The sequence below is a fragment of the Humulus lupulus genome, chromosome 6 (assembly GCF_963169125.1).
Source record: "Humulus lupulus chromosome 6, drHumLupu1.1, whole genome shotgun sequence".
Lineage (NCBI taxonomy): Eukaryota > Viridiplantae > Streptophyta > Magnoliopsida > Rosales > Cannabaceae > Humulus > Humulus lupulus.
Genome location: NC_084798.1, coordinates 185,137,209 through 185,148,213, shown reverse-complemented (window position 1 = coordinate 185,148,213; position 11,005 = coordinate 185,137,209).

Here is an 11,005-nt window from a genome sequence, read left to right as displayed (position 1 = left end):
CTTCTTTTCATTTTTTATTTATTCATCTATTTTTTTCCTTCATCATTTCTTTTGTTTAGTTTAGTTTTTTCATAATTTTTAGTTTTATTTCCTTCTTTTTTCTTCATTTTTTGTACTTATTCTTTTCTCATTCCATTTTTTCCCTTTTTTTCACACATATTTTAACATTACATAATTATTTTACTATTTTTTTATTTATTATCTTTTATTATTGTAATTCTTTTTATAGTTTTTTCCACTATATATATAAAAAAATTCAAATCAAGTTTTCAACATTTTCTTTTTACTATAATCCTTATAGGAACACCAAATTTTGGAAAAAAAAACTAAACATATGAAAATGTGAATGGGTAACCAGTTACCCTGATAGGAACATTCAAATCTAGAAAAAAAAAATTACATGAAGAAGATGGGAGAGAAGGAAAATGGGATGGATCTAATTTTTTTTTCTATCTTTAGATCTGTAGTAACTAGTTACCTTCTCGTTCTTTGTGTGTATAATTATGGGGATAACTGGTTACCTTCACGTTCTTTGTGTGTATATTTTTGGGGGTAACTGGTTACCTTCACGTTCTGATGTGTGTATATATTTCTGGGTTCTTTATGGTAACTAGTTACCTATGTTACTAAAATCATAGTTACTTCTTCTTCTTTTTTTAATGAAGTGTTCTTCCTCTTTTTCCTTCAAATTTGATGTTTATTTTCATATTTAATATGAGTAACCTGTCACCCCTCTTATGGTAATTGGTTACCCCTCTTATGGCATAAAGTTACTCATCTCAGGATAACTGGTTACCCCTCCTGGTACATGTTAGCTCTATGATTTTTTTTTTACATAACTGTCAAAGATCAATCAAGTAACTGGTTACCTTACCCAGGATTTGAAAAAAAAAACGTACAATATAAAAAAAAGGGGGGAAAATGTTTATAATAAATAAAAAATAATTTTAAACACAATTCATATTACAAAAAAAAAAAATTGCAAAAAAACCAAAGAAAAATTTAATATAAAAATAAAACAAATAAGCTAAAAAAAATAATAATCAAATTATAAACATACCCTTCCAAATTAATAAAACTTGATTAAGAGTAAAACTATGACATAAACCAACTTTTATACAAAAATATGGGATAATAAACCCATAAAAGTGAAAATTATTCAAAAAAGCCACATTTTTGCACACTCTATTAAAATTCTCATATAAAATATAATTTCCTCTATAATTTTTGAGTTAACTGTGATGAGTCCAAATTCCAATTGGGCCTCAATACCTTGTTGGGTATTAAAGCCCAAAGTTTGATTATTTTAAAGTTGTTTAAAATAATTAAAAGGTTATTTAATTCATAATGGATAATTAAAATAGTAATGGCCCAAAAGATTAAAAGAGAAGGTCCAAGACCAAATGAGCTGCTCTTCATTAGGCCTTAGTTAGTATAATTATTTTTGTGTATTTTTTTGCAAGTGTTGTAATTTTCTAGAAATACCCAAAGCACCCAACCCACATTTATTTATTTGCTTGCACATGATTAAATTGTTCAATACTTTATCATGCATTATAACATGCCATACATATTACCAACATAGTACATATTAAGCATGCATTTTTTTTTAAACATGCTTAGGATTGATTATATGTTTTTCATTTGATAACTCATATAATTAATTTAGCCTTAATTAGTTAAGATATTAAAAACAATTTAAAGTTGTTTGGTTTCTTATTTAATAAAATTGTTTTATTAAATAAAATGGTACTCTTTAAAAGGCAAAATAAAATCTTGGGCACGATTATTTATTTTGCATAATTGGATTAGTATTTATTAGAATACCATTTGGTAATATTAATTTAATTAGTTTTACAACCAAATTGAAAAATATTGATTTTCAGAAAAACACAATTTTAAAATGTGAGTGGGAGAGGGAATTATGACAGTAAGTCTCATGGTCTCCATTATTGGTTGAACACCGAGAGGCATAGGAAAGGCCTTGTGTCGCCTTCGTTTGCGGCCTCCCTAAGGAAGGTTGACTTCTCATAAGAGAATAAGATTAGTGGTGTATTTCAAGTTTGACTGACCCTAAGGCACACTCTTCATTTAAGTCATTGATCGAAAAATAATGGGTTACACTCCGAAGATGTATCTAGGATTTCGTGTATGACTAGTGCATCTTGACCAAACTAACAGTAATTCATAAGTCAAAAAAGGAAAAAAGAGTTTTTTAAGTTTTCACTTATGGAGTTGAGATCTTATGTAACGACCCAAAATCACTAACAAGGCTTAAGGGCATTGATTAGCGTGTCTGGAGAGCATAATTGGTTTATGTGTGATTTAATGATTAAATGCATGATTATATGATTATATAGATATGTGAAATGCATGTTTATGAGATATGCATGTGGGCCCTGTTTAGCTTATAAGGGCATATTTGTAATTTTGGTCCGTTGAGGGCATAAATGTGAATATATATGTGATACTAGTGCGTGTAACGACCCAACTATTTCTAAGACCTTGGACTATTAAAACTACTAGACATAACTACTACTAATTGAGAAAACATACATAAGAAATAATCATAACTTTATTAAAACCCCAAAATAAATACCGTATTAAATACAAAATAACATAAAAGCATAAAATAAAATGTGATAGGGTATGGGATCCCATTGTTTACAAAACATAAAAACGTAACTTTTAAATACTAATTGCGGAATTACATCAAAAAAACATATTTTAAAAGACTAAACATAAATAACTTTGTCCTCGATCAACACGCAGTCCATTCAGTCCATTCATCCTCAACACACAAGCCAAGCTACCAAGAATCCTTCCGCCTTCCATGTTCATTTTCCTGCATCACACTAAAATAAAGGAGTGAGCCTAATGCCCAACAAGGAAAATCTACTTACAATCACATATCATAATGTAAGACTATATCATAAACATATACTATAAAACGTATGATTATAATAACATATATCATATAGGACTATAACAATAATGGCCATCATAAATTATTGGGGCTTGTTAGCTAAGCAAGTCATGTGCCCATAAATTTGTGGGGCTTGTTAGCTAAGCAAGTCATATGCTCAATATAACTTCTGGGGGCTTCCTTATCTAAGCAACTCATATGCCCAATCATAAATTCTCGAGGCTTGCTTATCTAAGCAAGTCATATGCCCAAGCGACTGAAAACATATTCTTGGGTCTTGTTGTTTAAACAAGTCATATGCCCAAGGACTACAAAACATACTATACATATACTTATCATACCATAAACATAAACACATAAAATCTATCATATTTTCCTTACCAAAAGCTGAGATATTTGGGAACAAGAACGAGATTAGAATACTCCTATAAACCAACAGTAGAAAAGGTGAGAATCTATAAGAATAAAGATGAATATGAAAACTAAACCATCAAGAAGAAACTTACCAAGAAGGACCTTAAGTTTCAAGAACTTAATCAAGAATCATAAACAAGAGTTTGGATCTGAATAAAAGAAACTAAAGAAAACTAAAGGATTATAAAGAACTGAACTTAGGAATAGGAATACCTTGATTGATCTTATGGATTGATCTAAACCTTAATACCAAAATCACACTATTTCTCACTTCCCAAGTGTTTAGAAAAGCTTAGAATGATAAAACTTTTATCCCAAACCCAAGTGTATCTCTCTATAGTAATACTAGCACCTTAGAGGCTCTGATCGAATGCTTGAAGAATGAAGAAAATGGCTGAGCACTAGGTCCTATTTATAGAGTTTGAGGAGTGAAACTATCCTATTAAGAAAAAATACTTAAATTCTTAAATAAACATGATTATGACAAGTGTCATGCTCTTAATGGTTATGGAAGGTTCTAGAGTTTCTAGATCTTTCTTTTATTTAAAAATACTTAAATCCTTAAATAAACATGATTATGACAAGTGTCATACTCTTAATGGTTCTAGAAGGTTCTAGAGTTTCTAGATCTTTCTTTTATTTAAAAATACTTAAATCCTTAAATAAACATGATTATGACAAGTGTCATGCTCTTAATGGTTCTATCTAAACCTTAGGTTATAATAAATATATTTATAGGAAAAGAAATATTAATCAAACCTTATGTTATAATTAATATTCTTAAACTATAGGTTAAACTTATAAAATTCATAACTGTTGCTACGAGTTTCCAACTAAGTCCCGACTTGAACCAAAATCCACGGAATCTAACATACTACTAACTAATACTATCTAGCTAAGTAAATATTCTGGGACTCTCGAGACCACATTATTATGTGGATGTATTTGGGTTATTCAGTACGAGGCGATCCTAGTGAGCGGATTAGCGATATAGTCACGGCGGGGACTTATACCCGGCTTGGTGGGAGCTTGGGGGTATTTTTGGGAATTTAGAAAACATATCGGGGATTAATAGACATTGGGGAAAATATTGGGTGATTAATTAGATGAAGGGATTTAAGTGGTAAATATTAGGGACACTCGAGGAATTAGCTGGAATTGGGAGCAAATGACTAATTCACCCTTAGATTGATTAAAAGCTTAAGTTTAATTGGGAGGGTAAAATAGTCTTTTGGGTAATTAGAAGATATAATTGATATACTCTATTTTCTTTTAGAATATAGGAGAAAGTGGTAGAATTAGTGAAGGAAAAGGAAAGAAACAGAAAGCTCTCAGCTCACCCATCTCTCTCTCACAATTTTCCCTCTCTCACTCTCCCTTGTGGACTTTGAAGCTGAGAATTCAAGAGGAGTATAGGCTAGGCTTTGGGGTTTTGATCTTTGGAGTAACTGAAGGAGTTCAGCTAGAATTTAGCTCCCAAGTTGAGGTAAGCTTTAAGGATTTTGAGTTTGCTAAGTTTTTGTTGAGGTTGATTTCTAAGTATGGATTTTGGATGGAAGTTTAAGGACTTAAGCTTGGGAATTGGAGGAATTAAAGCTTGGAAGGGCACTGAAGGCAACCTAAGGTTGGATTCATCTAACTAAAGTAACAATTTCTGGTCTTAATTGTTTTGGGTTTTTTTATTTTAGTTAGTATTCTTGAGCCTCAGAGCTTAATTTTGATTTCTGTGTTTGATGAGGTTGTTAGCCAAGTTTTGGTGTTATTTGGGTGTTCTGGGTGAGCTATAGTGAGTTATGGGTTCAATTTTGAGTTTGGTTGAGGCTTGGGGAGGATTTTTGGAGCTTTGGCTTGGGAGAGGCGAAGGAGAAACCCATAAAATATGCATGTTCTGGTTGTAGCGCTAGGTTGGGAGCGCTACGGCGCTACGCTGCGTTCTTGGGGGGCTGGAGTCTCTGACTCTAGCATTGTAGCGCCCATCAGGTAGCGCTACTCAGCCTTCTGAACTTGGTTTTTGGGAACTTTTTAGTGTTTTTGCTTGGAGGCTCGGGGGACGGTTTCACCACTTCGATTGGTGGAATTAGATGTCCTGAGAGCGTGAATTTGGTCCTGGGATTGTCCTTTGGAATTCAAACTCATTGAAGTACCATTTATGGATTGTGACTAGGTGTACGCTAGGGCTCGGAATGGGATCGTGCTCGAGGGTCGTTCGTAGTAACTAAAGCACTCGGAATTAACGGTAAGAAAACTACACCCTTATGTGATGGTGTGGGACTGAGATTCCCTGTATTTGAATGCATATGTTGTGTGATTGTGATATGCCATGTGAGCATGAAATAAACGGCCTAAGAGTGTCAAGACTGTTATTTGCGCACAAGACGCGGCTTGGCCATTGGTAGCTGAGGACAGCTAAATAATCACTGAGCTCGGCTTAAGCGGGCCGAAGTCAGTGGGTTAAACACTGGGCTCGACCTAAGTGAGCCAGAGACAGTGGATTAAATAGAGGTTGCAGCCTAAGGGCGTTGACCCTGAGTATTGTATGATGAATATTGATATGTTATGATTGTTGTCTGTTGTTTATAACTTGTTTAATACTAAGATGGATGACTTATGAATAATTGAATGACCTCTCTGATTATATGACTGTTATGGCATGCAGAATACCTGGTTAACAACTTTATGGTTTATTTGATTGTTTGTATTGTTTATGATCTGCATTATGGTTTTCTTGTTGGGCCTTGGCTCATGGGTGCTACGTGGTGCAGGTAAAGGCAAGGGCAAGGTGGATCAATCCTGAGTTGGAGAGCTCTGGGGAAGAATGTACATAGTCAGCTGCTTGTCCGCCACGGCTGAGGGATAGTGCAGGGACAGGAAAACCTGAAATGCGTAGTTTTCCATTAGAGTGGCTTGTGGTTGTATATAAATTTGAAATTTTGTAAATTGTTCTTTAAAACCTATTTTTGGGATCCCATGTACTAAACGTTTATTTAAATGAGAAATTTCCCGTTTATGACCAAAATCTTTTAACCCTAACCTGATTATGACTTTAGAATCACGTTTTCAACTTTATGACTTGATTAGCAAGTCTTGCACATTCATAATCACACGGTGTAACGGCCTTGGTTATCCAGGGTGTTACATCTTATCTCAAGATTAATTTGTAATTAGTCTTACCTACCCTAAGGCGGTCCATTAATTTTCAAATTAATCTATTGTGGACTAGTTACTATTTTTTGTGTGTTATTTTATGTGTTGCATCCATGCATCATATTTACTATTCCAAATTTAAACTGATATTTATTATATGCATTAATTTATTATATTTTATTTATTTAATTTTTAGCAATATGTCCAATCCAAACCCTGTAACTGCTTTACTTGCTTATGAAAAATTGACTGGTGATAACTACATGAAATGGAAATCAAACATGAACATTGTATTGTTTTGATATGTGAAAACCACATGTTTGTCCTTAATGAGGAATGTCCTGAGGTTCCTGCTCTCACTACTGCCAAAACTACTAGAGAGAAGTATGGCAATTGGATCTTATCTAACACTAAAGCCAAATGTTATATGCTTGCTAGTATGGGCGATGTGCTCAAAAAGAAGTTTGAAATGGTTGAAACAACCTATGAGATTTGGGAATCTATACAAGGCATGTTTGGCCAGCAATCTGATAAGTGCAGACATGATGCTACTAGAAGCTTCATGAAGATGAAAATGAAGAAAAATGTTTCTGTTAGAGAACATGTCCTAGACATGATCAACATATTGCATGATGCAGAAATCCATGGTGTGACCATTGATGAGAGAACTCAAGTAAGTGTGATACTTGAATCTCTCACACCAGCTTTTGCGGCATTCACTACCAGCTATGTTATGAACAAGTTGGAGCACAACATGACCCAACTGCTGAATGAGTTGCAAAATTTTGAATCTTCTAAAAAAAGTTCCACTAAAGTTGAGGAGGAAAATGTTGCTGAATCCAAACCTTCCACTTCAAATGGAAATTCAAAGAAGAGGAAGAGTGGCCAAGGAAAGGACGAGAAAAAAGACAAACAACCAGAGAAGACCAAAAAGTCTTCCAAGAAGAATAATTCTGCAAAGAACTCCAAAAAGAAGGCACCAAAAGGAGCATGCTTTCATTATGGAGTTGACGGTCATTGGAAAAGGAATTGTCAGTACCTCGCTGAACTGAAAGACAAAAAGAAGGGTAAATTTGATTTGCTTGTTTTAGAATCTTGTTTAGTGGAAGGTGATTTTTCATCTTGGATAGTTGATTCCGAAGCCACTAATCTGTTTGTTTTTCTTTGCAAAGTCTTAGTACTTCGAGGAAGCTGGCTCATGGAGAGGTGACCATGAGAGTTGGAAGTGGACAGGAGATCTCAGAAACTAAAGTTGGAAAAAATCACTTAGTTTTTTTATAATAATAAATTTATTATGTTGGACAATGTTTATTTTATTCCTAGATTTACTAGAAATAAAAATTTCCTTATCAAAATTGCATGAACAAAGTTTTAATATTTCCTTTAATAATAATTCGATTGTTATTTCGAAATATGGTTTTGACTTTTGTTATGCAAAGTCTGAAGGTGGACTTTACAAGTTAGAGTCTAATGTCGAGCATGTTTATAATTATGAATTATTTAAAACTGGAAATCCGAGATCTATTAAAAGACAAAAGACAAATTCTGATAGTGAAACATATCTGTGGCATTTGAGATTGGGACATATTGGTCTAGACAGAATTAACAGACTAACAAAGGATGGTCTTTTAAGAGAACTATCTATTGGTTCTCTCTCAGACTGTGAATCTTGCCTAAAAGGCCAAATGACCAAGAGATCTTTCTCTACTAAAGGTTCAAGAGCCACAGAACCACTTCAACTTGTACATACGGATGTTTGTGGTCCACTAAATGTCCAAGCTAAAGGAGGTTATGAATATGTCATCACTTTCATTGACGATTATTCAAGATATGACTACATATACTTAATGCAAATGAAATCTAAAACCTATGATAAGCTTAGGGAATTCCGAGCAGAAGATGAAAAGCAATTAGGTAAATCACTAAAAGTACTTCGATCAAATCGAGGTGGAGAGTACTTAGATTATGAATTTGAGGACCACTTGCGTGAGCATGGAATTCAATCCCAACTCACTACAACTGGAACGCCACAACAAAATGGTGTTTCAGAAAGGCGGAACATAACCTTATTGGATATGGTTAGATCGATGATTAGTTTCTAATCATTGCCTTTGACATTCTAGGGTTATGCAATAAAATGTGCTCTATACATACTCAATGTTGTTCCATCTAAGTCTATTAAGGAAAACACCATTGGAATTATGGAATGGTAGTAAACCAAGTTTACACCATTTTTGTATATGGGGTTGTCCTGCACACATGCTTAAAGGAAAGACTGGGAAGTTGGAATCACGCACTGAAGTGTGCATGTTTGTAGGATATTCCAAAGAAACAAAAGGTGGTAAATTTTATAGTCCTAAAGATAACAAAACGTTTGTATCTACAAATGCAACTTTTCTGGAGCATGACTATATAAATAACCACAACCTCAAAGTAAAGTCGTACTTGAGGAATTGATCCCAAATAAACACCAATCACCAGCAATGGCAAGAGAAAAAAGGTCCGAGGATATCACTAGTTCAAGTCAGAACAATAGAGAGCTTCGTTGTAGTGGAAGGGTTGGTAAACAACTAGTACGCTATGAACATGAAGTTCAGATGCTTGTGTCTGACACAAAAAAATATGATCCATTGACTTATAGAGATGCAATGGAAGATTCTGACAAAGAAAAATGGCTAAACACCGGGGACCTTGAAATGGAATCGATATATTCTAATTCTGTCTGGACTCTTGAAGATCCATCTGAGAATGTTAAACTTATTAGTTGCAAATGGATATTCAAGAAAAAAATAGTAGAATATGGGAAAGTAGAGACTTTCAAAGCAACGCTAGTAGCAAAGGGCTACACCATGATAGAAGGAATTGATTATGAAGAAACTTTTTCACCTGTGGCCATGCTCATATCTATTTGCATACTCTTATCCATAGCTGCATGCGTGGATTATGAGATTTGGAAAATGGACGTTAAAACAACTTTTTTGAATGGTTATCTTGAAAAAACCATTTACATGTCTCAACTAGAAGGGTTCGAAGTTAAAGGTCAAGATCAAAAGGTTTGCAAGATTCTTAAGTATATTTATGGACTTACTTGACCGACCTATTAGTCATGAGAAATCTTGAGCACTAGGTATGCTGAGCCAGCTCCAAGGCTAGTTATACAGAGGATAGGGTAATGGGCCAAGCAGTGTAGGAGTATGCTTTCTGATTGGACCCGTTTGCTAAAGCAAATAATTCATCAGTACACTCAGTTGACTGTACTTGTCACAAACGACCCATCTATAGAGTATGACACAAAAAAAAGAAAACACAATAAGATGAGTATGGAACAAGGGACCAAGTGTGCTGAGATTGCAACAGGAATATCTTTACACCACGAGCAGAATATGCTCGAATGTGCAGAAAAATTTACAAGGAAAAAGCTTTGAGATCTTGGAATCTTAGATTTGATGAAATAATCAAAAATTTTGGTTTTGAACAAAACGTTGATGAACCTTGTGTTTACAAACAAATCAAAGATAAGATTGTGGTATTCCTCGTTCTTTACGTTGATGATATTCTACTCATTGGGAATGACATAGAAACATTATCAAAAGTAAAGAAATGGTTCGCTGAGCAATTCCAAATGAAAGATTTGGGTGAAGCCAAATATGTTTTGGGAATTCAAATCTGTAGAGATTGAAAGAACAAAATTTTGGCACTGTCTCAAGCAACTTATATTGATAAAGTGCTAGGATGCTTTGGCATGCAAAACTCCAAGAAAGGCACCATGCCTACCCGGTCAGGAGTTAAATTGTCTAAAGAACGTCCACAAACACCTTAGGAAGAGGAGGACATGAGACAGTATCCCCATGCCTCTGCAGTAGGCAGTCTAATGTATGCAATGTTATGCACCAGACCTAACATATGTTATGCAGTAGGGATAGTTAGTCGTTATCAATCCTATCCTGGATTGAGTCATTGGACAACTATAAAGAATATTCTCAGGTATCTTAGACATACTAGAGATTACATGCTTGTGTATTCAGGTGGATACCTGGACCCCACTGGATATACTGATTCTGATTTTCAATCAGACAAAGATAGTCAAAAGTTGACATCTGGATCAATTTTCACCCTTGGAGGAGGAAATGTAGTTTGGAGAAGTATTAAACAATCCAGTATTGCAAACTCCACCATGGAAGCTGAATACATAGCAGCTTGTGAAGCAGCTAAAGAGGCGGTGTGGCTCAAGAAGTTCTATATTGATCTGGAAGTGGTTCCAGGCATGGATCAACCACTTGTTCTATAATTTGATAATAATGGGGCAATAGCTAATTCAAAGGAACCCATAAGGTAATGTAGTTTGGAGAAGTATTAAAAAATCCAGTATTGCAGACTCCACCATGGAAGCTGAATATATAGCAGCTTGTGACGCAGCTAAAGAGGCGGTGTGGCTCAAGAAGTTCTATATTGATCTGGAAGTGGTTCCAAGCACGGATCAACCACTTGTTCTATAGTTTGATAATAGTAAAGGAACCCAGA